We start from the raw sequence: 25,227 nt of genomic DNA, 5'->3' as shown, positions 1-25,227 counted from the left end.
AACTTGCTCTGTATCTCCACCGACTTTTTCTTCACTTACACCTGCCTCTGAGAAAGATAACTTCTGTCTTCCTTGGCACATCTTACTCCTAGGCTAATGACCTTAGTTTTACCTTCACTCACATCCTTCAGAAGAACCCTGCTCAATTAACTTTTATGTCTTCATTTACACTGGATCCTTTTCTTCTGCCTACATATAAGCTCGTGCTTACACTAAAAATATTAGAAATAAAATAAAATTTGGGGCTTCCCTGGTGGCGCAGTGGTTAAGAATCCTCCTGCCAATGCAGGGGACACGGGTTCGAGCCCTGGTCTGGGAAGATCCCACATGCCGCAGAGCAACCAAGCCCATGCGCCACAACTACTGAGCCTGCGCTCTAGAGCCCGTGAGCCACAACTACTGAGCCTGCGCTCTAGAGCCTGCGAGCCACAACTACTGAGCCCGCGAGCCTAGAGCCCGTGCTATGCAACAAGAGAAGCCACTGCAATGAGAAGCCCATGCACCACAACGAAGAGTAGCCCCCACTCACCGCAACTAGAGAAAGCCCACATGTAGCAACAAAGACCCAACTCAGCCAAAAATAAATAAATAAATAAATAAACTTTTTAAATAAATAAATAAAATAAAATAAAGTTTGCATCAATCCTGACACCCCTCTCAAGCTATCTTGAAATTTTCTCCCTTCCCTCTATCTCTAAATAATATTAAAGTGTCAGTTCTTCACCAACCACCACATTCCAATGCCCTTTGTCATCAGGATTCTTATCCTAACACTACACTGAAATAATTCTTTCTTGACCTCTCTGTATTATTTGGTACTGTTAACCATACCCTCCTTCAGGAAACTGTCTTGTCTCTAGGCTTTGTCTGGGTTCATCTCCAATCTCTCTGACATGTTTTCCACATGCCCCTTTTACAGGATTATCTTCTCCTAACCTTCAGCATTACTTAAGCGTCTGTATTTGGTCTTTTACTTCACTTGCTTCTTATGGTAGCCACTAGCCACATGTCAGTATTAAATTTAAATAAACTAAAATTAAATCAGCCAGTCACAAAAGACTACAAATTGTGATTCCATTTATATGAAATGTCCAAAATCGGCAAATCCATGGAGACAGAAAGATTAGTGCCTGCCTAGGGCTGAGGAAATTGGGGAAATTTGGAAAGTGACTGCACTAGTACCGGCTTTCTTACTGAGGCAATGAAAATGTTCTAAAATTCACTGTGGTAATGGCTGCACAACTCTGTGAATGCACTAAAAACCACTGAATTGTACAGCTTCAATGGATGAACTGTATGGGATGTGAATTATATCTCAATAAAGCTGTTATTAAGAAAAATTAAGTTAACAGTTCAGTTACACTGACATACTAGCTACATGTCAACCATTCAATAGCTATATGTGGCTAGTGGCTGCCATGTGAGACAGTCCAGATAGAGAACATCACAGAAAGTTCTGTAGTACAGTGCAGGTAGACTCAGTTGGTTGACTGTATTTTTTTTTTCTTTTATTCTTCCTATATACTATGTGGTATCCGAAGAATGTGAGGCAATTAATAAATGGTTATAAAATGTTAATAAATCACTCAAATGATTGCTTCCGTATAATAGAGTTGTGGCTAAAATGGATCTCAAGCAAAACACTATAATCGAAAAAAAAAAAAAAAACACTATAATCGGGTTTTATTCTATTTACATTTTTGCTTGATTTGGAAATTAATGCTACTGAGATATTACATGAACTATTTTAAATGTTTATATTCCCTTATCCACCAGGCAAGGGAATATAAAAGCAAAATTAGTGTTATACCTAATGCATTAGTGTTTCTCAAACTGCAGAAAGGAGGTCTACAACAGAGCTATGAGTGAGGACAAGGATTTTGAGCAGAGATGTCTCAACAAACCATTGATAATTACGAAGTCACACAGGTTGTTTGTTGGCTTTCTTTTTTATGGGGGAAGGGTGAGTTGGGGAGTGGATAAGCAATGTGAAGTAACAATGTGTGTTGCCAAGTATAACATGAAGAAAGGTTTTCAAAATTTTGGATCAGTGACATGTTCAATGAGTTTACATTTTGGGGGGGTGTTCATTTCCTTTTAATTAATAAAGAAGTGCCTGTTTCTTCCTTAAGCCTGAACCATAACATGAAACATGTTTTTACCAATATAATTTTTTTTTTTAATTTTAAGCAGAGGTAATTAGTTAATGACCATTGGAAAGTAAATACTGAATAGCAGCTCAGCCACCAGGATATAATTAGACTAAGGCTCCCCAAGTAGACTTGTTAGGATGAAGGTAAGATTGTGAGTTCTTTACACGATTATTTGTTCCCTGTTATTATTGCTACAGTGTTTATTTAATAAACATATTTTAAATAAGAATTTTAAAGTACTATATTTTGCTATATACTGAATGTTTATATCCTCCTCAAATTCATATGTTGAAATCCTAACCCCCCAGTGTGATGGTATTAGGAGCAAGAACACAGCCATCTCTGAACCAGGGAGTAGGCCCTCACAAGACATCAAATCTGCCAGCACCTTGATCTGGGACCTCCTAGCCTTGAGAACTGTAAGAAATAAATGTCTGCTGTTTTAGCCACCCAGTCTATGGCATTCTGTTATAGCAGCCCAAATGGACTAAGAAATTGGTACTGAGAAATGGAGTGCTGTAACAAATACCTAAAAATGGGGAAGCAGCTTTAGAACTGGGTAATGGGCAGAAGCTGGAAGTTTTGAGGTGCGTGCTAGAAAAAAGTCTGCATTGCTGTGACTGGACTCTTAGGGGTAATTCTATTGAAAGCTCAGAAATAAAAGAGAGTTGTAGAGAAAGCCTCAATCTTCTCAGAGAATACCTAGGTAACCCTGAACAGAATGCTGGTAGAATGCTGGGCGTAAAAGCCATATTGATGAGGTCACAGATAGAAATGAACAACATGATATTGGAAACTGGAGGAAAGGTGATCTTTGTTATAAAGTGGCAAAGAACTTAGCTGAATTGTGTTCATGTTCTAGCGTTTTGCAGAAGTTAGAAACTTCTGCAAGTGATGAAACTGGATATTTAACTTAAGCTATTTCTAAGCAAAATATTGAAGGTGTGAATTGGCTCCTCCTGACCGTACAATATAAATAAATATAAATATAGTGCAAGTTAAAGACAAGCAAAGAGGAAGCAGAAATTAAAGATTTGGAAAATTCTCAGCCCATCAATACTGTAAAAAATGAGAAAGTATGGTCAGAAGGAATCACTAAGGGGATAGCCAAGTGACCGTTTAAGGAGATGTCCTTCAGTAGGTGAATGGGTAATGCACTGTTATACGTCCAGAAAACGGAATATTTTTCAGCACTAAAAGGAAATGAGCTATCAAGCCATGAGAAGACACAGAGGAACTTTGAATGAATATTACTAGGAAGCTAATCCGAAAAGGCTACATACTGTATGATTCTCAACTATATGACAATCTGGAAAAGGCAAAACTATGGACACAGCAAAAAGATATCAGTAGTTGTCAGAGACTGTGGGGAGGTAAAGATGAATACGCAGAGCATAGAAAATTTACAGGGCAGTGAAAATACTCTGTATGATACTATAATGGTGGATAAATGTCATTTGTCTAAATCCATAGAATGGACAACACCAAGTGTGAACCCTAATGTAAACTATGAATTTTGGATGATTATAATATGTCAATGCAGTTATACCAATTTTACATGTGGAGGCTGTGTGTGTGTAGAGGGAGGAGATATATGGGAAAATTCCTATACTTTCTGTTCAATCTGGAACCTAAAACTGCTCTAAAAAATTAATTTAAAATAAAGAAAAGCAAGAAGCATCCTCGTGGTGATGATAACATTCTGTATCTCAATGTCAATATCCTGGTTGTGATATTGCACTAGAGTTTTGCAAGATGTTACCAATGGGATAAACTGGGTAAAGGGTACACAGGCTCTATCTCTACTATTTCTTAAAATACATGTGAATCTACGATTATTTCAAAAGTTTTTCTTAATTAATTTTTAAAAAGATGATGGCGTATTAGATTAGGGCCCTGACAACAGAGGAGGAAGAAAATGGGTTCAAGAAATATTTAGGTGGTAAAATCTACTCATTTGGTAATCTACTAGTTGGTAATGACTTGAATATGATGGTTAAGAGTTGAAGGCTGAGGAAGAAGAAGGTGTCATGGGTAACATGTAGGATTCTGAGGAACTTTTGAGATACTCCAGTGGAAATTTCAAGTGAGCAGGACTTGGGGACCAGATGAAAGGCTGAGCTGTAGATAAAACTTGGGAGTCACTGGCTTATAATCTATAAGTGAAGCTATCACATAGATGAAGTCACTTAGGAAGAGAGTTCAGGCTGTAGAGCGGGAAAAAAAGGGAGCCAAGGGATAATCTGAAGGCCACCCCCATTTGAAGCCCAGGCAGAAGAGGAGTTAGCCAGGGAATAAGATGAGGACTGAAGAATGCCCACAAGGTGGTCTTTCATCAACTCAGCAAGTGCTGTGCTGGTGTCACAAAGCGGACAGAATGCAGTTTGAAATGGATCAAGGATTAAGGAACAGTTATGGAGATGGAGACAGAACATGTGAACATCTGTTTGAGAAGTCTGGCTGTGAGGGGGGAGAATAAGCAAAAGACTGAGAACATAGGATGGGCACGGGTGCAGATACAGGTCCGCATGATGGTTTGGTGATGGGAAGTTGAGGAAGTTCCTGGTGGATGCTTCTATTTGCTTGTGAACTAAGGGGTGAAGTCATCAGCTGAGAGCAGCGTTGGGATAAATGAGACTGGAAGACCGAAAAGAGTGGAGACGTTCTGATGTATCATTGAAGAGAAAGGGACAGAAAAGTGGCCAGATAAGCATAACTGGAATGCTGAAGTGCTGAGAGCCCAAATGAGTGATTTTCTCCATCGTCTCTCAGTTTCAGACATAGAATAAATGGATATTTGCATTCTCTAGCGTTTTGTCAGATGGATATGACAAAAGATACAGGTGTAGGAAAATTAGAAAACTAGCCAGAAGGTTATTGAACCATGAGCTATGGACTATCTAGATATGGAGGAAGGTGATAGAGACAGTAGGAGGTTATGGATAGGGCAAAGGGAGAGGTGTCAGTGGATAAGAAATCCTGATGAAGTCAGAGACCAACCATAGTGGGAGTAGTTGAACATGCACGGTGGAAGACAGGAGACTATGGATGGTCAAGATGTAAAATGCTTCATGCAGTGTTTACTGAAGCGAAGCAGTTTCAATGTGAAGTGAGAGCTACAGTGTGAGGTGAATAGAATAGTTGCTGATAAAAGGTAAGGACTCAATAGATATCATTATTATTAAATAGTTACTAATATGCTGGTTCCTACATAAAAGGAACTCCCTAGTGCACTCTAAGCCTTTGGATCTTGATTCCTGGGCCCTTAGCCACTCTGCAAACTCTCTTACCTCATAGCCTTGGTCACCTCACTCCCCATACCAGGCAAGATTAGTGACCACATGCTATGCACACACACACCTCTAGCAGGTTTTCCATCACAGGAAGAACTAAAATCAAAAGCATCAGACTGGCCCACAAACACTCAGGGCTGGGATGTTTCCCTGGTAAAGAATTTAAGCCTCAAGAGGAAAGAAACAATTGCTTCTGCATGAAATGATGAGGGAAAGGGCAGCAAGTGTCTGTAGTTTTGAAAGGACAGGCCAACACCAAGCCTTTCCTCATAGGAGACCAGATTTCATTATTCCTGAGAAAATAAACACCTCTCATTGTGAGCTGTGCTTATTCAAGGGTGACAAGTTGCACTGGTAGGGAGACCACACAAATCGCACGGTTTTCTTCACATTCTAGTCATAATCAACCCCTTCTCCTTGGGAGAAAGGTGGTTTTCAGGCTGAGAAAATACTGATGGATCAAGGGATTAGATATCCCAAGGAAACTGCACAACATATGAGCACATTGGGAGACATGTAAAGAGGACACAGGGGTTCAAAGTTTAGTTCCTGTAGTTAGAGCAGTTTTCAGATGTAAAATGTGACCACACCTGAGAAACTGAAGGGGAGAGATGTTAACATACAGGGGTAGAGAATACTGAGCAGACATGAAAGCAGAGAAGTAAGAGGGTCAGTCAGGAATTCCCATTGCTCTTGAAGTTGCTATTGATCCTCAGATACTGTGCTTTCTGAGCTTCCAGCCATGCTAACCTGCTCTGACGATGTCTTCATTATTGAGCTGACTAAAGACAGAACTACAGAAGGACTTCTAGAAGTTCTGCATCAACTCAATATATTATCAGACGATCAAATGGGAAAAGAAAAACAGGAACTTCCTCCGTCACCCTCTCAAACTACCGTATCGGCGCATCAGTATTTTCTCTGATCTAAAAAAGGTACATACAGTTGGTAGTGTGCCTACTTCAAAAAACAAGAGCACAAACTTCAAACCCTCCTGGAGCTACTTAATTTTTAACAAGATTTTCTTCCACAAAAGGTAACCATTGCTAAACGACTTCATCATCCACTGGAAAGAGACATTCCATGAAGTTTAACTCATGGCCATGAGAATGTTTTCTGGAATGTCAAGAAGTTACTGACTTTGGGTCTGTGCTAGTACATCGTGACAAATTTAGAGCAGTATTTCCTACCACTAACCGTTCAGTTCACCTTATGGCTGAGCCAGATGGCAATGAGGCACAAACTGCTTACAGCTCAAGAACAGTCATCTATGGGACGGAACTGTGCAAAGTGGTAAAGGAGCCTGGGAGGCCCTAATTTCACCTACTACCTATTTCTCTACACATTTTTTCATGGGGAATAAGCAGTTTTGAACACCCATTTCTAAATACTAAATACAAGCCCTTGTCCTGAATTCTAGAATAGCTTTGAAAGCAATATTATGTATTGATTTCCTGCCACCCCAGATCCAGGTCAGGATTTTCCAATACCATAGGAAGTTTGAATGTTGAGGTCCTTCAAATCAATTAAATCCCATTTCAAATAAAAAATATTTAGAATTTTCAATCACTCATTATCTGATACTAGGTATGGAGGCAAGGACAAGAAAGGAAATGGAAACTGTCTTATTTTGTATCTTCTTCACAAATTATCAGTGGATATTATTTTTCTTAAAAAAAGAAGGCTTTTGTGAGGAAAGCCGGCTGTTTTTCAAGAAGGCAGCCATCGTGTATCTTGGACATAATGTACAATGGCACATGGGGCTGTTTTTCCTGGAAAGTATGGGTTAGAAACCAGTTTTGATGATTCTGAATCAACTGTTTTATAAATTGATTGTTTTAAGCCAGATTGTTTGGAAGAGCCTGCCAAAAGCACCTACTATTTAACGGAAAGTAACAAAAATTTCTGGACGAGAGTCCACACTGATTTTTCAGGAGCTCTTCAAGGTAAAAATTCCTTGACTGTGTTAAGCATTTTTTAAGTGCTCTTTGTTTTATCTCCAACATGTTACAACAGTCATAGTTCCATACTAGTTATGTACCATACGTGAGAATATCATTTCTGACAATGAGCCTACATTTATCTAAGACTAGTTAAAAGCATTCATAGGCTAGAACTTTATTCAGGCTGTCACCATTAACAGTTCACCTTCTAGCAAAAAATATAGCTAGAACATAATATTAACCACAGTTACAATAAGAATATTATTGTAAAGTGGATGATAGAGTGGATTGCCAATAAGATTTTTGAAACATATTTTAACTCCATCATGTCTCAAGATTTATCAATGATAAAACGTAAGGCACACATGGTTAAGACTGGGATTAGGGGAGAGGCCTGACATTAGACCTACCCGCTAGACCTGAAGAGGCACTGGGGTACAGGTCCAGTTGAAAGTGGAATTTCAGCCCAGAGTATAGAAAGTGTGAAGAAGCATGGCTTAGGAAGGCATTCAGCCAGATAAAGTATGGGGGTATAGGGAGGGAATGGAGTAAGAAATTTTGACAGACTAATTCTTGAAAGTCTGACAGTAGGCAGTCGGCTCCTGAGATTTAGAGGCAGAGGCTGCAGGATCCCAGTTATGGGAATGAGGTTCAGAGACTTGCCTCCAAATTCCCACAGGAAGAATTGTGAAAGCAAGCCAAAGGGTGGAGGGATAGTAACCAGATAGTTAACTAGATGAGAACCTCAGAGAATATAAGCAAAAGCAGAAGCCCAAGCCTTTGAACAAAGACATATGAAGCAATGACAGTGACATCAGGTGAGCATGGGAGTCTGGCTGGCAGATAAGAACTTAGAGCCTGCTGCAGCTACACCAAGCATCTAGGACAATATCTGGCATAACAGAAGCTTAATACATTTTATTAAATCAAGGCCGATGTATTAATGCTCGATCACAGCAAACCAAGAAATTCAAGAAATACTAGACAGTATACAAAAGGCTTGCTGGCAAAACTAGGAAACATGAAGTAGGAAAGAGGAGGAAGTGTCAGGGACCCAAAGGTGAGGACTCACTGAGAATGACAAACATACTCAGAATTGATTCCCACAACAAACTTCCTTCTTCACAGGTTATTGCCTAAGTTTAAGGGTGAAGATAAGTTTAAAGAGAGATGGAGAATACAATTCCATTAGGAGTTCCGGATGTATCCTGTAGTTGGAACAATGTAAGACTCAGTCCCCTTAATTAAGTACTTATTCATGCTACCACGGTCAAAATTTAGCCCATTCATAAGACAGCCCTCCCATTTTCAGAGGCCATTTAGGTGGCCTGAAAGATCTCTTCCTTTATCTCCCTAACGCTCAAAGCCAAGGGTTTCTTAACCCATTGTGGTGTTTGGAGGCAAGGAAGTTGTTATCCTATAGGATGGTGAGGAGAAATCTCCTAGCATCTCACCACAGGGCAGGACCATCAAGGATGCATTCATACTGCCACCACCTCCAACCATCAATTCCATCATCATCACCCCAATCCGGTACCCATAGCAGATGTTGCTATGTAACTTTGGCACTCTGTCTTGAAGCATATAGGATCAGCCTTAGTATTCTTTCCAACAAATAACCCGGATAGCTACTACCAAATAACTGAACATTAACTGGAAGTAAAATTTCTTTTCCATCCAAATATAAAATGGGTTCCTGTACAGAGCCTTGGAATCTAAAGTATACAGGTTCGCAAAACATCTTTGGGCTTGGCCCAAAGATCATGGGAAGAACTAATGGCTACTCAACTTATGCAGTGAAGAATAGGTGCTTATGGTAAGGCCCGGCTGACTCACAGGAGCAAGTGAAATGTAGTCCTCATGGGATAACCAAGAATCTTAAACAAGTCAACTCCAGGGTCCGAAAAAGCTTAGAGGAAGGCTCCATCTTAAATATTTATAGACATCTCTAACTAAGGAAAGTGATGGAAAAGGTGGTAGTCTGCATGCTGCTGGTAGGACCTTGATGAGATGGCCACATTCCAGGATCTGAACCGGTTCTTTAAAGGACTCATTCCTTCTTCTGTGTGATCAGGACCTGGGAGCCTAACTCAGGCCATCTGTCATGCATGTGAGATTAAGGTAGAGACCAGAATGATGAATTGCTATTGTATAGTGAGAAATAACTATATTAGAGGCCAGAATCTTTGAAGACTGAATGATCAATGAATTCTCTCTCTGGGAAACTAAAAATCAGAAGGCAAAATTAACAGAACTGAGCATGGATTAATTACTTCTTGTCTCAAGTCCTTATGAATCTGGAAACTGAGTGAAGCCTGAATCTTCGATGGAAAGGTCAGTAGACCCTTCTGTGTGTGCCTGTAAGAAGCAGGGAAAACGAGCCCAGGCAGAAGGAGTCATGCTGAATTGCTAGAGGACTGAAGTCTCAAAATGTACCTCAACTATTTCCATTTCATGACATACAAGAAAAAACAATATGTGCTCTGAATATTATTCTGTACATTCCTGTTTCAATCACTGGCGACCCAAAAGCGTTGGACTCACTCACATGGGCACATACACCACAACTGAGGTCATGGGAGTGTTATGCAAGGTTCTTTTGCGTCAAAATTTAGACCAACTAGGAAGTTGTCCCTTCCAAAGTAATTTAACATCAGAGCCATTAGAAGCATTCTTCCAAAACAACCTGAAAAAGCTTTTTCAGTAAGTCCTTCCAGTAGGTCAAAAGGTGAAGAAAGCAATAATTCTTTTCTCATCTCCATAACCACTTAAGAAAAGGTATTTGGTATTTCTATGACCCCTGCCAACATTAACAGGTCATATTAGCTAAAAGGTCAGGGGTTACAGGAGATTCTGTTTTATTTTAGAGTTTATTCTCTGTTTGAATAATTGTTTCATTTCAGTTCCTCTGGGATTCATGCTCTGTAAATAAAGATGGGAGCTAGTTAAGCATTTTTATGCATAATAGAATGTGCTGGAAATAATTTACCATTGCTTGTCTTCTCAAAGACTGAAATTCTTCATCCCAATTACGGAAAATGTTTAATTTCCACTCCTCCCTCAACACCCCCGAAGAAGCAGCTCTGTACATGGTATGACCGACCACTCCTCATCCCTGGTTGACGAGACTCATGTGGATATTACTCCCAAGCCAGCCAATAGATTCAGCGATCAGGAATCAATGACATCAGCTTGATAATTCAAAAGGCCACTTGGGGGTGGGGCTGGAATGACCATATGAGGCTTAAGTAAGTAAGTAAGAAAGCCTCAGAAAGACTAAAACTGAGACAAAAGACCAGACTACACCAAAGAAACAGACAAGGACTAAGCAACTGCCGCATGCCCGACGGCATCCTGAGTCTCATGAAATGGAGCTGTACTTTCCTTTCTGCAAAACCTGTGTAGCTTTACAATAGCCTCCCCTTATCCACCCCCCCGCCATCCCTGTTTATGAGTTAGCTTGACTGCATTTCTGCTTGTTAGAACCAAAAAAGATTTAATCCTCGATTTCCTAAACTATGCTATATGATGCAAATTCAGGGTCAGTATGTGACTGAAGTTCTCCTGCACACTGGAGTTTGGAGGAGTAGTGAACAAGAAGGCTGGGTCTATATCTTATGGACTTATGATCTGTTTGCTCCACACAGGGCCTGACATATAGGAGGATCTCATTTATTTGAAAATGGTTTTTTACAGAAGATTTTAAGCCAGAATTTCCCAAATTAGTTTCACAAAACACTGTTCCGTAGGGTGTTAATAACAATGTTCCCTCTGTTTTTCTCTCTCAGCACCACACACAAAACTTTTCTTCACTTGAATAAGTTTGAGAAATGCAAGCTCAACAGCTTTTTTACTCTACTTTTCAAAACCCTTAATGTGCTAGCAAATTTATGAATCTCCAAAAGGGGCCTACAATTTTAAAAAAGGAGTTTGCCAAATTAGTTTGATCATGAAACTCTTTTTGGTAAGAATGCCAATTAATTTTTCCCAGAAGAGTGTTCCACAGAAAAGTTTGAAAAGGGCCAGGCAAACTGTCAGGCCTATACAGGAGCAAGGACCCTGCTGACATCCAGAAGAATCTATAGAGTGTGACCTTTCATTTTCTTCAGTGTTGTTTCACAAATTAACTGATATATTTAAAGTCTGATTTAATATTATCCCCTAAAGAATAAACTATGTTTGCAATTTTATACAAGTCCCTAAATGAAGGCTTTGGTTAAACGCCAAGAGAATGCTGATTTATTTTGCCTTAATCCATATTTTCCATCCAATAAAGTTCAGTTTTTTAAATATGATAGCTAATTATTTAGACAGGGTGTCTTTTTAAAAATGATCATGAAATCTCATTCATCAGGTGTTCTGAGAAGAAAATGACATTTGCAAAGACCAAATAGTTTAAGTTCTTCAGGAACTTCCCTCCACATGTTGTTCAATGAATATTCAGTTTTTAATTACCTAACTATATATAATAAATTATTTTGCTCTCAGATAGTAGTCCGTCTCTGCTTCCATTCTCTACCATTCATTCATTCCTCCCTTCCTTGCCTGGGATGGCTCCTATTCAGCACTTCACCAAATCTACTCTCAACTGACATCTTAATCACAACATTTTTTTCTCAAAGCCCTCACTTTTTTTGATCTCCTTGCCCCTCCTAAACGCCCTCTCCTGTTTTACCCTGGAGAGAAACTTTGCAATCTTACTTCCTTCCAATCCAATTCCTCCTACTCTGTGGGATTTCTGTGCTTTTCTCCTCAGTCTCTTTCTTCTCCTTCAGCTTTGTGACCTCACTCACTCTCAGAGATTGAACCATGACTTCTACAGGAATTCTCTTTGTAACACTGACCCACTTCCAAATTCTTGTCCTAAATTTTTCAAAGTTGGTAATAAACTGAACCACTTAACTACCATCTAAACCAGGACTGTGACAGGTTAGAAAACCACTTGGGGGGCTTCCCTGGTGGCGCAGTGGTTGAGAATCTGCCTGCCAATGCAGGGGACACGGGTTCGAGCTCTGGTCTGGGAAGATCCCACATGCCGCAGAGCAACTAGGCCCGGTGAGCCACAATTACTGAGCCTGCGCGTCTGGAGCCTGTGCCTCGCAACAAGAGAGGCCGCGATAGTGAGAGGCCCGTGCACCGCGATGAAGAGTGGCCCCTGCCTGCCACAACTAGAGAAAGCCCTCACACAGAAACGAAGACCCAACACAGCCATAAATAAATAAATAAAATTAAAAAAAAAAAATGAAAACCACTTGGGGAACACCATCATAAAGCTGGAACACATAAAGGGTAAAAGTGTAATGAGAAAGACCCGCTCATGAGAAAAGGTGGGAGGAAAAAAGACTTCCCTGAATAATCTGAATCATGGCTTTTCCTTAAAGAGGTTCAAATCTATCAGTAGGGTCTGAATAGCAAAAGCCAAAAAAATGGTCCCTGCTTTCCATTAGGTCCCTTAGGGTGCCATGCAAGAAGTAAGTACAAACTCTATTTGGAAGGACACCCTCAACCTAAATTGCAAAGGATTTACACTGAGACAGCCCAATTATCTTTGAGCCCACAATCCAACATTACACAATATACAAGGAAATAAGCTACTATGAGCAGGAGGTGGCAGAAACAATAAAGAGTAGAATCAGAATCACAAGATCTTCAACTAATGGTGTTTCCAGATATAAAACATAAAATAACCACAGCTAAAATGTTTTTTAAAATGAGGGGTAGATTCAAACATATGAGAAAAGTATAAGTTACTCTCAAAAAAGGTACATTTTTTAAAGAACAAGATAGAATTTTTAAAAATAAAAATATAATCGATATTTAAAACTCAATGGACAGGTTACAGAGCATATCAGAAAGCTGAAAGGAGAATGGCTGCCTGGAATAGAGGTTTTTAAAAATTAGCTAGAATTCAGCATATAAAAGAAGAGATCAAAAACGTAAAAGTGATATTAAGAGACAAGGAGGTTAAAATTAAAGCATCCAAATGGAGTTATAGATGGAGAGAACAGAGAAAATGAGGGAAATGCTATATATGAAAAGATAATGCCTGAGAATTAATTCTGTAAACTCAATGGATCCCAAGTGGGACAAAGAAGAAGAAACGTACATCTAGATAAACCATAATAAAACTGAAGAATATCAAAGACAAAGTAAGAATGTTACAATCATCCAAATAAAAAGATAATCTGTCCTTTTTAAGAATGTCATTTAGATCGGTAACAGAAACCTCTATAGCAATAATAGAAGTCAGGTGATAATTCTGAGATATAATAACAGACAACATAGGATTTCTTTTCAACATAAAAGTTTATACCTAACTAAAATATTCTTAAAGAATAATCTTGAAATAAAGTCATTTTCAGACTAATAAAGTCCGAGAGAGTTTATCACCACCAGATCCTCACCAAAGCAATTTCTAAAAAAATATGCTTTAGAAAGAAGGAAATTAAACCTAGAAAGAATGAGATACAAAAGGGAATGGTGAGAAAATAAAATAAAATATAGTATTTGAGTGAATCTAAAACACTAATATTAAAATAATAATAATAATAATTAGTAAGGCAGTAATGAGGATGAACCACTAAGATCTCCCTTCAAGAGAGAACCTGGGGGCTTCCCTGGTGGCGCAGTGGTTGAGAATCTGCCTGCTAATGCAGGGGACACGGGTTCGAGCCCTGGTCTGGGAAGATCCCACATGCCACGGAGTGGCTGGGCCCGTGAGCCACAACTACTGAGCCTGCGCGTCTGGAGCCTGTGCCTCGCAACGGGAGGGGCCGCGATAGTGAAAGGCCCGCGCACCGCGATGAAGAGCGGTCCCCGCACCGCGATGAAGAGTGGCCCCCGCTTGCCGCAACTGGAGAAAGCCCTCGCACGAACCGAAGACCCAACACAGCCAAAAATAAATAATAAAATAAATAAATAAAGTAGCTATAAAAAAAAAAAAAGAGAGAGAACCTGATGTGGGGTGACATCAGCAAGATGGCAGAATAGGAAGCCCCAGATCCTCTTTCCCTCAACAACAGTACATAGACCAATTCCCTTTGTGAGAAATCCAGAAAATGGTTAAGAGGTTCCTGCACGCCAGGTCCCCAGGCAAGTGTGAAACCAGTCACATCAAAGCCAGTAGGAAAATTTGTGGCACTCGTCTGCCATACCCCCCCAACCCCTACTCAGTGCATCATTATTGGGAGAAAACTCCAGTTGCTGGCTTCTTCCTGGGGAGGGAAAGAGAAGACTGAGACATACAGCCACTGTGCAGGCTTTTTGAGATGCTGCCTGAGGGACGAGGTTTCTGTCTCACCTGTCTCAGAGAACTTACAGGACACAGTATACTCTAGACGCCTGAGGGCTGCTGAGGAAAAAAAAAAAAGAGAGAGAGGGAGAGAGAGAGAGAACTGGGTGGCATCTACTATTCCAGAAGATCCACAGTATGACAGACAGAGGTGTACAACGAAGTGGCGGCTCACTCAAACAGGGGAAGAGACGAGTAAAGTATGCATCCAATATTCCAGCTCTTCAGGGGGCTGCTTAAGCAACTGGCTTCTGCCTCTCCAGTCTCAGAGCACTTATGTGACACAACATACACTAGATACCTGGGGGATGCTGAGAATAAAAGACAGCTGGGAGTTTGCTGTACATCTAGAGAACCTGCAGTACTGCAAACAGACACCAGAGGGAGGAAGAGATTATGAGATCCTGAAAAGAGAAAGTGCAGTCCAGGGAAGATGTATCCACCAAAAAGGTTTAAAAGGCCTCCAGGATCTCTAGCTAGGCTGATTGGTAAAGGTCTTTCCCTTTACAGAGCCAGCACATAAAGACTGGAAAGGTGGCTGTGGTTTTTCAAATGCATGGATCCCAGCACAAAGTTATAAGGCACATGAAGAAACGGAAGCATGGCCCAATCAAAGGAACAAAATTATTCTACAGAAAGCGACCCTAAAAAAAAAGGTTGCTATGAATTACTTGACAAAGAATTCTAAATAGCCATCATAAAGATGTTTGATGAGCTCAGGGAAACTAGGCATGAATAAAATGAGACAATCATTAAAGAGAGAGAAAATACAAAGAACTAAAATGAAATTTTGGAGCTGAAGAATACAGTAGCTGATTGAAAAAATTCACTAGAGTTTGTTGTTCACTAAGTTAACCAACAGCAGACTTAACCAGACAGAAGAAAGAATCAGTGAACTCAAAGATGAGTCATTTTAAATTATCCAGTCACAGGAGCAAAAAGAAAAAAGAATGAAGAAAGCATAAGGGACTTATGAGACACAATAAAGCAGACCAATATACACATGTGAGAGTCCCAGAAAGAAAACAGAGAAAGGTGCAGAAGGACTATTGGGAGAAATAATGGTTAAAAACTTCCCAAATCCAGGGCTTCCTTGGTGGCACAGTGGTTAAGAATCCGCCTGCCAATGCAGGGGACACAGGTTCGAGCTCTGGTCTGGGAAGATCCCACATGCCGCGGAGCAACTAAGCCCATGCATCACAACTACTGAGCCTGCGCTCTAGAGCCTGCAAGCCACAACTACTGAGCCCATGCACCGCAACTCCTGAGCCTCAGCTCTAGAGCCCGTGAGCCACAGCTACTAAAGCCCGCGCGCCTAGAGGTCATGCTCCACAACAATAGAAGCCACCGCAATGAGAAGCCTGCGCACCGCAATGAAGAGTAGCCCCTGCTCGCTGCAACTAGAGAAAGCCCGTGTGCAGCAACAAAGACCCAATGCAGCCAAAACTAAATTAATTAATTAAAAAAAAAAAACTTCCCAAATCTGGGGGGAGAAATGGATATCTAGATTCAAGAAGCCAAAAAAACCTCAACTAGAATGAACCTAAAGAAGCAAGTCCTTCCCTATCAGTAATTACTCAAAATATAAATGGATTAATCCCTCCCATCAAAGGCATAGAGTGGCTGAATGAATAAATTCCAAACTGAAGTTCAAGATAGAAAAAAAGAATATTATTTATTGACTTCTCTATGAATTCACTAATTCTCTCTTGCTGTATACAAACTGTGGTTAAATTTATCTAGTGGGTTTGAATGTCAGATATATTTTGGTACTCTTTAATGCCTATTAATTCATCCATATTTCTGTTGAAATATCCTATCTTTTTATCATCATTTTGTCCATCTTTTCCTCTATTTTTTTAACATATTAATCATGATTAATTTTGAAGTCCTTGTCTATTAATTCCAGTATCTGGATCATCTCTGTGTCTGCTTCAATTGATTATTTTATACCTTCCTTACCAGTCACTTTTTCCAGCTTTTTCACATGTCTACAAATGTGTCTGTTAAACGTTATAAAGGATATATTGCAAAGGCTCCAGATTATGTTAACTTCCTATAAAAATTCTGGGATGTTTCTGTTAAGTTTTGTTCTGATGGGCAGGTTGAATTACTTAAAAGATCACCTTGATCTCATAAAGAATTGGCTTTAGCCTTTGTTAAGGTTGGTCTATTTCAGTATTGTCCTTACTTCTAGACTTTGGTCCTTATTCAGAGGGTGTAGTCTTTCCAGGTTCCCAAGATAACAGTACAAAGTATTGACAAAGCCTACTTTTAGCAGAGCACATCACAATTTATAAAGAATTTTCATAGATGTTATTTTATTTGATCAGACAGGTTCTTTTACTAAGAGAACTAAAAGAAAGGATTCAGCACATACCACAAAACATCCAAAAGTTCTCCAGATATAATAAACTATTCCTTGTCCCAGAATATTTATTCAAGTCACCAATATTCATTCATTCGATACATATCTATTGTTGACCTACTATATCTTCTTCTGGGTAATATATTAGGCACAGGGGGAGACAAATATGAATAATATACTCTCAGAAAGTCTAATGTAAAAGCTTATGATCTTGTGGATAAAGGGAGAAATGAGAGGGCTGATAGAAGCGAAATGTCTTCCATCTCATTTGGTTTCAACATTTTCTTTTCATGGTTGTATTTTGGCTTACAAATAACATACAAATAAATGTTTCTTATTATTGGTGAATTTATTTGTGTCTTCTCTATTAATCTTTAATGCACAGGCTTGGCATTCATGCCCATGTGATTTACCCCCTCCAGCTGCTTCAGGTTGCACCGATTTCCCACAAAACTCCATGATCAAAAGACCGAAATTAAGATGTATAAAGAGCTTAGAAAAAAACAAGTATTTCCAAGTCTATTGGAATACATCAGAAATTTATGGTGGGGACAAATTTGTTGCTCAGGTTTTTGGAGTTCAAATGGATTTTTAAATGGCCTTATTGAAACCTGGAGCCGCATTTTAGAACTAAACTGTAAATACAGCTGTAGCCAGTCATCATATCACTTAAAAACTCATTTTGAAGCAGCAGAAAAAAAAAAATGTTTAGAAAATGTCATATCTAGGGGCTTCCCTGGTGGTACAGTAGTTAAGAATCCACCTGCCAACGCAGGGGGCATGGGTTCGAGCCCTGGTCCAGGAAGATCCCACATGCCGCGGAGCAACTAAGCCCATGTGCCACAACTACTGAGCCTGCGCTCTAGAGCCCGCGCACCACAACTACTGAGCCCACGTGCCACAACTACTGAAGCTCGCATGCCTAGAGCTCATGCTCCGCAACAAGAGAAGCCACCGCAATGAGAAGCCCGTGCACCGCAACGAAGAGTAGCTCCCCACTCACTGCAACTAGAGAAAGCCCGCACGCAGCAACAAAGACCCAACAGCCAAAAATAAATAAATAAATAAATTTATTTTTAAAAAAAAAGAAAGAAAATGTCATATCTAAAAGAAGATGTCTACTGGCCATCAATGATAAGTTTTAAAGTAGCTAATAACAATAGATATTAACTTGGTGTTATTTAACAGTTATCTTTGTATAAGAGTCCAAGAGGGAAGGCCACCAATGATCTTTGAATCTAGTCAGCATAAGGTCAGTGAAATTTGTCTTACACTCTGAATCTCTTTTGAGTCTGGGATGTACCCAGCTCACCTGTATACACTGGAAAGCGTAATATTCCCTGTGCTGCACTCCTTGAAAATACTAAATACCCACCTTGTTGCCCTGCTCAGGGAACAGGTTTCTGTCTCAATTTCTCTACTGCGTACCTCTTTTATCTGTTCAGACTAGAATGTTACCCTAAATTGTGAGTGACTTTTCTAGGACTCTGAGAACCTAATAAGTTCTCTAAGTACTTTTGTCTCAAGGGATAGAATTTTCTCCCTGTAACAGATCTCCCACCACGAAGAGACTGATCACTTGGGATTATAGCGATAACTATTCTTTACTAAGTGGTTATAATCGTGCGGGACTCTATGCTAAATTCATTTCATGAATTACCTTGCTTATCAGCACATCCATAAGATGTAGATAGTATTATTATAAAGTTACTGTAGAGGAAACTGAAGCCCTGAAAGATAAGCAACTTTCTCAAGCTGTTAGTTAGCAGAGCCTCCCTAGAGCTAAGGTGCTACTGCTTTTCTGACTTTGAATATACCACCCCATTACTTCGATATCTACCTGATGCTTGCCTTTCTGGTTCAACCTGACATCCTTAGATAATGATTACCTGATCATAACCAAGATCATAATATCCTTTATAAACGGTGTATGGGTCCATTCAGGAAATTTCACGAGGGCCAGCCTCTGCCACCCAGGTAAGGGTCCCTTACTTTAAGCCTTACCCAATCTTTTCTTTCAGCTATATGCTGAATGTCACACATATGTATGCTGAGGGTCACTTTGTAGAGCCCCAGTGCCACCTCTCCTAAGTAATGAAAGCCTCAATTTTGTCCGGATCCAGTTGTCATTTCTCGCCCCTGAATGTTCGGTCTTGGAGACAAAAGACCTGGATTCTGCTACTAACTTACTATACGGCCTTAGGCAATCACTTAAACTTGTCAGGTCACAGCTCCCTCACTTATAAATTTAGGGTGTTGGACTGGTCCCTTCCAGCTATTAAATTCTGTGATTTTAAGATCAAACATGAAATCCTGATAGGAGGACTGTAATAAAACAATGAAAAAGAAAGAAAATGGTCTGGTCTAGAAGATCTTGCTTATTTTATTATGAGTGTTTGGGGCTATTTTATGTATGTTTACATGCACTTAAAGACATTTAAAATGAGGACATTTTACAAGGTAAGAAACAAGAAAGCCCTCACACACATGAGATTTCAAATGTAGCTCCAGAGTTCACAACACCCTCATCGTGTATAAACAGAACACAGCATTTACAACCACTTACGCTGCAATATATTCCTTTTGGCTGAGAGGTAATGTCAACTACGTGAGCTTCTGAGAACACTAACCTTCGTTCTTTATGTTGCTGAGTACAGTAATGCTACTTTGTAAAGACATAGTGTCCTTAGGCACTCAATCTAATTATTACTGTGGGTTTGTTTTTGTTGTTGTTGGTTTGTTTTTGTATATAATTATAATTGTCCCATTCATCAAGCACCCACTATTGGGTCTGACTCTATGCTTGGTAATTTACATGCATAATCTCATTCTTCCAACAAGCCTGCAAAACATGTATGACTATCCCACTTTACTCATAAGAAAATCAGGTCTCAGAGAGTACAAAAGCTTAGCTAAACACTGTTAAATAAGAAACCAAGACAAGAACCCAAGTCTGTTGGGCTCCGCTCTGCCATTCTTCTCAAAGTAACTTAAATCTGCTTGCTATTTAAATAATAATAGTAGTAAAGTTTATTGAATCCTTATTGTGGAATAATGCTTGTAAGGGTCCCAGCAATCTTTTCAGTTAGACACTATTGTTATCTCCATTTTACAGGTATGGAAACTGAAGCATAGAGAAGTTAAGTAATTTGTCCAGAGTTACACAGTTTTAAAAGATCAATGCTCTCAAACCCCTTCCTGCAAACCACCTACAATGTGGCAGAAGCTCTAGGTCTAGAGGGAAAGTACTAATTTCTTCTCAAGTTTCACAAATTGATATGTAAGATGATTAGATGGATAAGGCAATTATTGTAGAGTCTCAAATCACGGAATTCTTCCACATCTACTATTTTTCCACACATCTACACATGTATCAAGTATGTATGAAAAGAAACTGCCTTCCAGCCTTGCACGTGTTTGCACATCCCTGTCACCATCTCAACTGATTCAGCTCCCTACACCTTGCTTCCCTTCTTTATGAAAAGTACATAGGCAAGTTTCTCTGCCCATACCAGTAAGGCCAATGATGATGATGTTATCTTTTTTTTTTCATTTGCATTTGATTTTTATTGAAACATAGTTGATTTATAATGCTTCAAGTGTCAGCAAAGTGATTCAGTTTTATATATATACACACACACACATACACACACACATATATATATATGTTCTTTTTCAGATTCTTTTCCATTATAGGTTATTACAAGATATTGAATATAGTTCCCTGTGCTATACAGTAGAACCTTGTCGCTTATCTATTTTATATATAGTAGTGTTTATCTGTTAATCCCAAATGCAAATTTATCCCTCCCCACCTTTCCCCTTTGGTAACCATAAGTTTGTTTTTTATGTCTGTGAGTCTATTTCTGTTTTGTAAATAAGTTCGTTTGTATCTTTTTTAAAGATTCCACATATAAGTGATATCATATGATAACTGTCTTTCTCTGTCTGACTTACTTCACTTAGTATAATAATCTCTAGGTCCATCCATGTTGCTGCAAATGGCACTATTTCATTCTTTTTTATAGCTGAATAATATTCTATTGTGTATATACACCTCATCTTTATCCAGTCATCTGTTGATGGATATTTAGGTTGCTTCCATGTCTTGGCTATTGTACATAGTGCTGCCATGAACACTGGGGTGCATGTATCTTTTCAAATTAGAGTTTTCTCCAGCTATATGCCCAGGAGTGGGATTGCTGGATCATATGGTAGCTCTATTTTTAGTTTTTTAAGGAGTCTCCATACTGTTCTCCACAGTGGCTGCACCAATTTACATTCCCACCAACAGTGTAGGAGGGTTCCCTTTCAATAATGATATCTTTTAAATTCTTTCATGCTCAGCTATTTCTAACATTTGACACACTATCCCACCATGGCAGAGAATACTTTAAAATTTAAATGTCAAAAAAGTAATTTATGAGGGATAGTGTAGTTGATCACCTAAGACTTGTTTTTACTTACTGAAAATTGAGTGTAAGTAGTCTGGTACCAGCCCAAAGAGAGACACATAACAAATATTTTGTCCAAGAAATGAGAAAAAACTTCAAAATAGGGAACATAAATAATATATGGCCAGTTGTAAAATATGTGTTAAATATCATAAAATTTATGATAAACCTTAATTCCAAATAAACTCCTTGATGTTGTAAACATACACTGTGCTACAGTGTTTCAATATATATACACAGAATCAAATTCTCCACTGCAACATTAATTTTCCATTACCTTTTCGATAGTATCCTGTGAAAACATACACATATTCAAGATGGATACTTTATAATAGTAACACATTGGGGCCAGTGTAATGAGGCTTATGTCAGTATTTCCATTTAAGCTACTTTTTTCAGTAGGTTAATGACTGGACCGTAAAGATGCAGTTAAATGAAAGCTGGCATGTGTGTTCTTAGTCAGTGACATTTTTAAAAGTGAGAAGAAAAAAAAAAGCAACTGTTGACCATTTAGAAGAAGATTTTTTTTTTCAATTATTTTGAGGAGCATGTACTATAGAAGAAAGTTAAACCAAAGCTTTTAGCAATTAGATTTATAAATATATTTTGAAAGTTTGTTGCTAAATATAGTCTTATCTTTTTCTACAAAATAATCTGTGATTTCAGGTACTCTGACATACATGTTCTTACCAGATATGACATGCCTCAGCAGCAACATTAATATTTTTCTACTGTCGCTGATCACAGTATTTGGGAGTCTAGGTATTCCTAGAAGGGTAGTATGCCAAAGAGTAATAATGGAATTAAATGTGAAATGATACTCCACTTAAATGTTTACCTGGCTATCTGTTGACAGAGCTGGAAATATGCGCCAGGCATCAAAGACATATAGGTTAAGGTGTCAGCTCTGTTGTTTGCTACTTTGTGCGACCCAGGCAAGGTGTGACCTCTCTGTGCCTCAGGCATCCCATTTTTAATCTGATAGTAATAGTACCTATCTCATAGGATTCATTCAATCACAAAATTGAGCACCTACTGGGGCAAATAGCTATAAACTAGACTTCTTGGAACTTGCTTTATTCAAACACAGTTTATGGCCTTCTTAAATCATGGAAAGTTCTCAAAATAAGTACTAGTGATTCTTAGTGATTACATGTTCTAGAGAGGCTGTTTGTTTTCACTCTGGTTAGTTCTTTAAGACGGCAGGGATGAAGTGCAATGAACGGTCTTAAATCTCATTGATTATTTGGCTATTGCAGAACATCTGCTTAGTGTAAATGAGATAAGGTAGCCAATCTACCTAAAGCACCTGATGTTTAATGTAACTAACATTCACTGAGCATCTACTTTATTTAAGGACAGTGCCAAAGATCATATTCAGTATAAATTGACTGGAGTGTCTTGAAGAGATACAACTACAAGTGTAGGATTCTTTTTTATCTTTGGAGTGTAATTGCGTTACAGTGTTGTGTTAGTTTCTGCCGCACAGCGAAGTGCATCAGCCACACGCATACACACATCCCCTCCCTCTTGGACCTCCCTCCCCCTCCAGCCCACCCAACTAGGCCATCATAGAGCACCGAGCTGAGCTCCCTGTGCTATACAGCAGGTTCCCACTAGCTATCTATTTCACACGTGGTAGTGTATTTATGTCAAACCTAATCTCCCAGTTCATCCGACCCTCCCCTTCCCCTGCTGTGTCCACAGATCCATTCTCTCAAGTGTAGGATTTTGATGTGAAGAGAAAAGAATGAATTCTAGGGACTTCCCTGGTGGTCCAGTGGTTAAGAATCCGCCTTCCAACGCAGGGGACGCGGGTTTGATCCCTGGTCAGGGAACTAAGATCCCATATGCCGCGGGGCAATTAGCCTGTGCGCCTCAACTACTGAGCCCGCCTGCTCTGGAGCCTGTGCACCACAACTAGAGAAGCCTGCGTGCCACGACGAAGATCCCACATGCCCCCACATGCCGCAACTAAGACCTGACGCAGCCAAATAAATATTAAAAAAAAAAAAAGAAAACAAACAGAATGAATTCTATATTAAGGAAAAAAAGACATATGCTAATACAGCACGGAAAATAGACAGGAACTAACTGTCACAAAGGGTTCAAAGATAGTGGAAAATGAGTCTGAACAAGACAGTATAGGCCAAATTGTGAAAAGCCCAAGAAAGCACTTATACATGATTCAATGAAAGATGTTGACAGTTTTTCCAAAGGTTTAAATGATTAAATGAGATAATACATATGGTAACTTTTAGCACAGTGCCTGCCACATACTAACCATTAAAAAAATACTGGCAAATAAATAATTTATTAAAAATTTAATTACACCCCATTCTTAACACTAACAAAATACTACCAACATAAACATGGAATCATGCAACATATTTCTAGCCCCTCCCCACCTGCTCCCACCATCTTGTATGTATATTATAAATTTAAGACTAATTTAGAAGCATTAAAATCCATTTTAATTGTATTCCACCAACTTCCAGGAATCAAAAGAAAAGGTACAAAGAGTTCTTCAGGTCACCTAGACCTGGTCTTGATAAAGGAACAAATAACACAAGTGGTAGATATTAGAGTTCAAATATTAGGCACCAGATCACCAAAACATGGTCAATATTTTAATATCTAAGGGAGAGAGCTGGGGCAAGATTAAGGGCTCAAGGCTAGAAGAACAGAGCCCTGCTCTGATAACTGTTCAGAAGGACCTGCCATTTTCTGTGAATGAGTCACAATTCAGTGCTAGTGCACAGTCTTAGGGATGGTGACAAGTACCAGCTTTGGGGAATTCTCAAAGAAGCACTTCCTGACCTCCTTAGAAAGCAGGATCATACTTAACTGTTTGGCTCAACACTAGGTCTCCAGTGCCTGGCACACAGTAGGTGATCAGTAAATATTTGTTGAAGGGACAGATGACAAAATAAATCAACAGGCACATGGAATTAGGGCCAATCATCCTTCCAGACTGGAGGGCAGGAGGAATGGTGAGCCTGGATTCTGGTAAAGTACCCTGGAGCTTGGTCTGGTCAGGACAAGAGGTAAACTGTCACTTGCCCTTGGGCACGCAGTGCGAATGTCGATGATGCTAGAGGTGAGGTGCTGGGGAGAAGACAAAGGAAAAGGCAGGCAATAGATCTCCAGGAACTTGACAATAAGATGGAGACTCAGATAATTAGATGAAGGTGGAAAGTAGAAGGTTAACACCAGAAAAAAATCCCCAGACCTGCAAAGGATAGCTCCTAAAGATCTTTGAAGGGTCCAGAGGTCTCAGTGGGTTGATATGCATCTAGTATTACAGCTCTCTAGCTGGCTGGATAAGACAGACTTTGCAGATGCAAAGATGGGGGAAGATAAAGAAGGGGACTCCAAGAGAGAGCACAGGGTGGAAACTGAACAAATGGATCAGATAAGAACAATGGATTGATAAGAACATAGGTTAAATAAAGGAAATACCGAAAATACGGTCAGAGAAAAGTCTTGGATTCTTTAACAGCTTCTGGGTTATGGAAGCTGGATTTTAATCGATAAACCTTACAGAGCCTCTGTAAATTCGTGAGCAGGAGAGAGACCTGACCAAAGCTCTGCTTCCAGGTTCAAGAGAGTGTATATTAGAAAAAAAGAGGAAAGGGTGTGGCTTGTATAATGGTTCCAGGCAAATGAAAATTAGATAATAAGGTAGGGTTGTGTCCATGGAAATGGTGATGCAAATCACAGCA

General features: G+C 39.4%; 1 protein-coding gene across 3 annotated transcripts in view; it reads right to left on the bottom strand.

Moving 5' to 3' along the window:
- SUGCT (succinyl-CoA:glutarate-CoA transferase) overlaps window positions 1–25,227 on the bottom strand; it is a 781,582-nt gene that overhangs the window by 546,635 nt on the left and 209,720 nt on the right. The gene's annotated exons all lie outside the window — the stretch shown is intronic.

This window comes from Balaenoptera musculus, chromosome 9, assembly GCF_009873245.2.
Source record: "Balaenoptera musculus isolate JJ_BM4_2016_0621 chromosome 9, mBalMus1.pri.v3, whole genome shotgun sequence".
In the NCBI taxonomy this organism is placed as follows: Eukaryota; Metazoa; Chordata; class Mammalia; order Artiodactyla; family Balaenopteridae; genus Balaenoptera; species Balaenoptera musculus.
The sequence above is the reverse complement of the archived record's forward strand: the minus strand, read 5'-3'. Positions and strand labels throughout refer to the sequence as shown.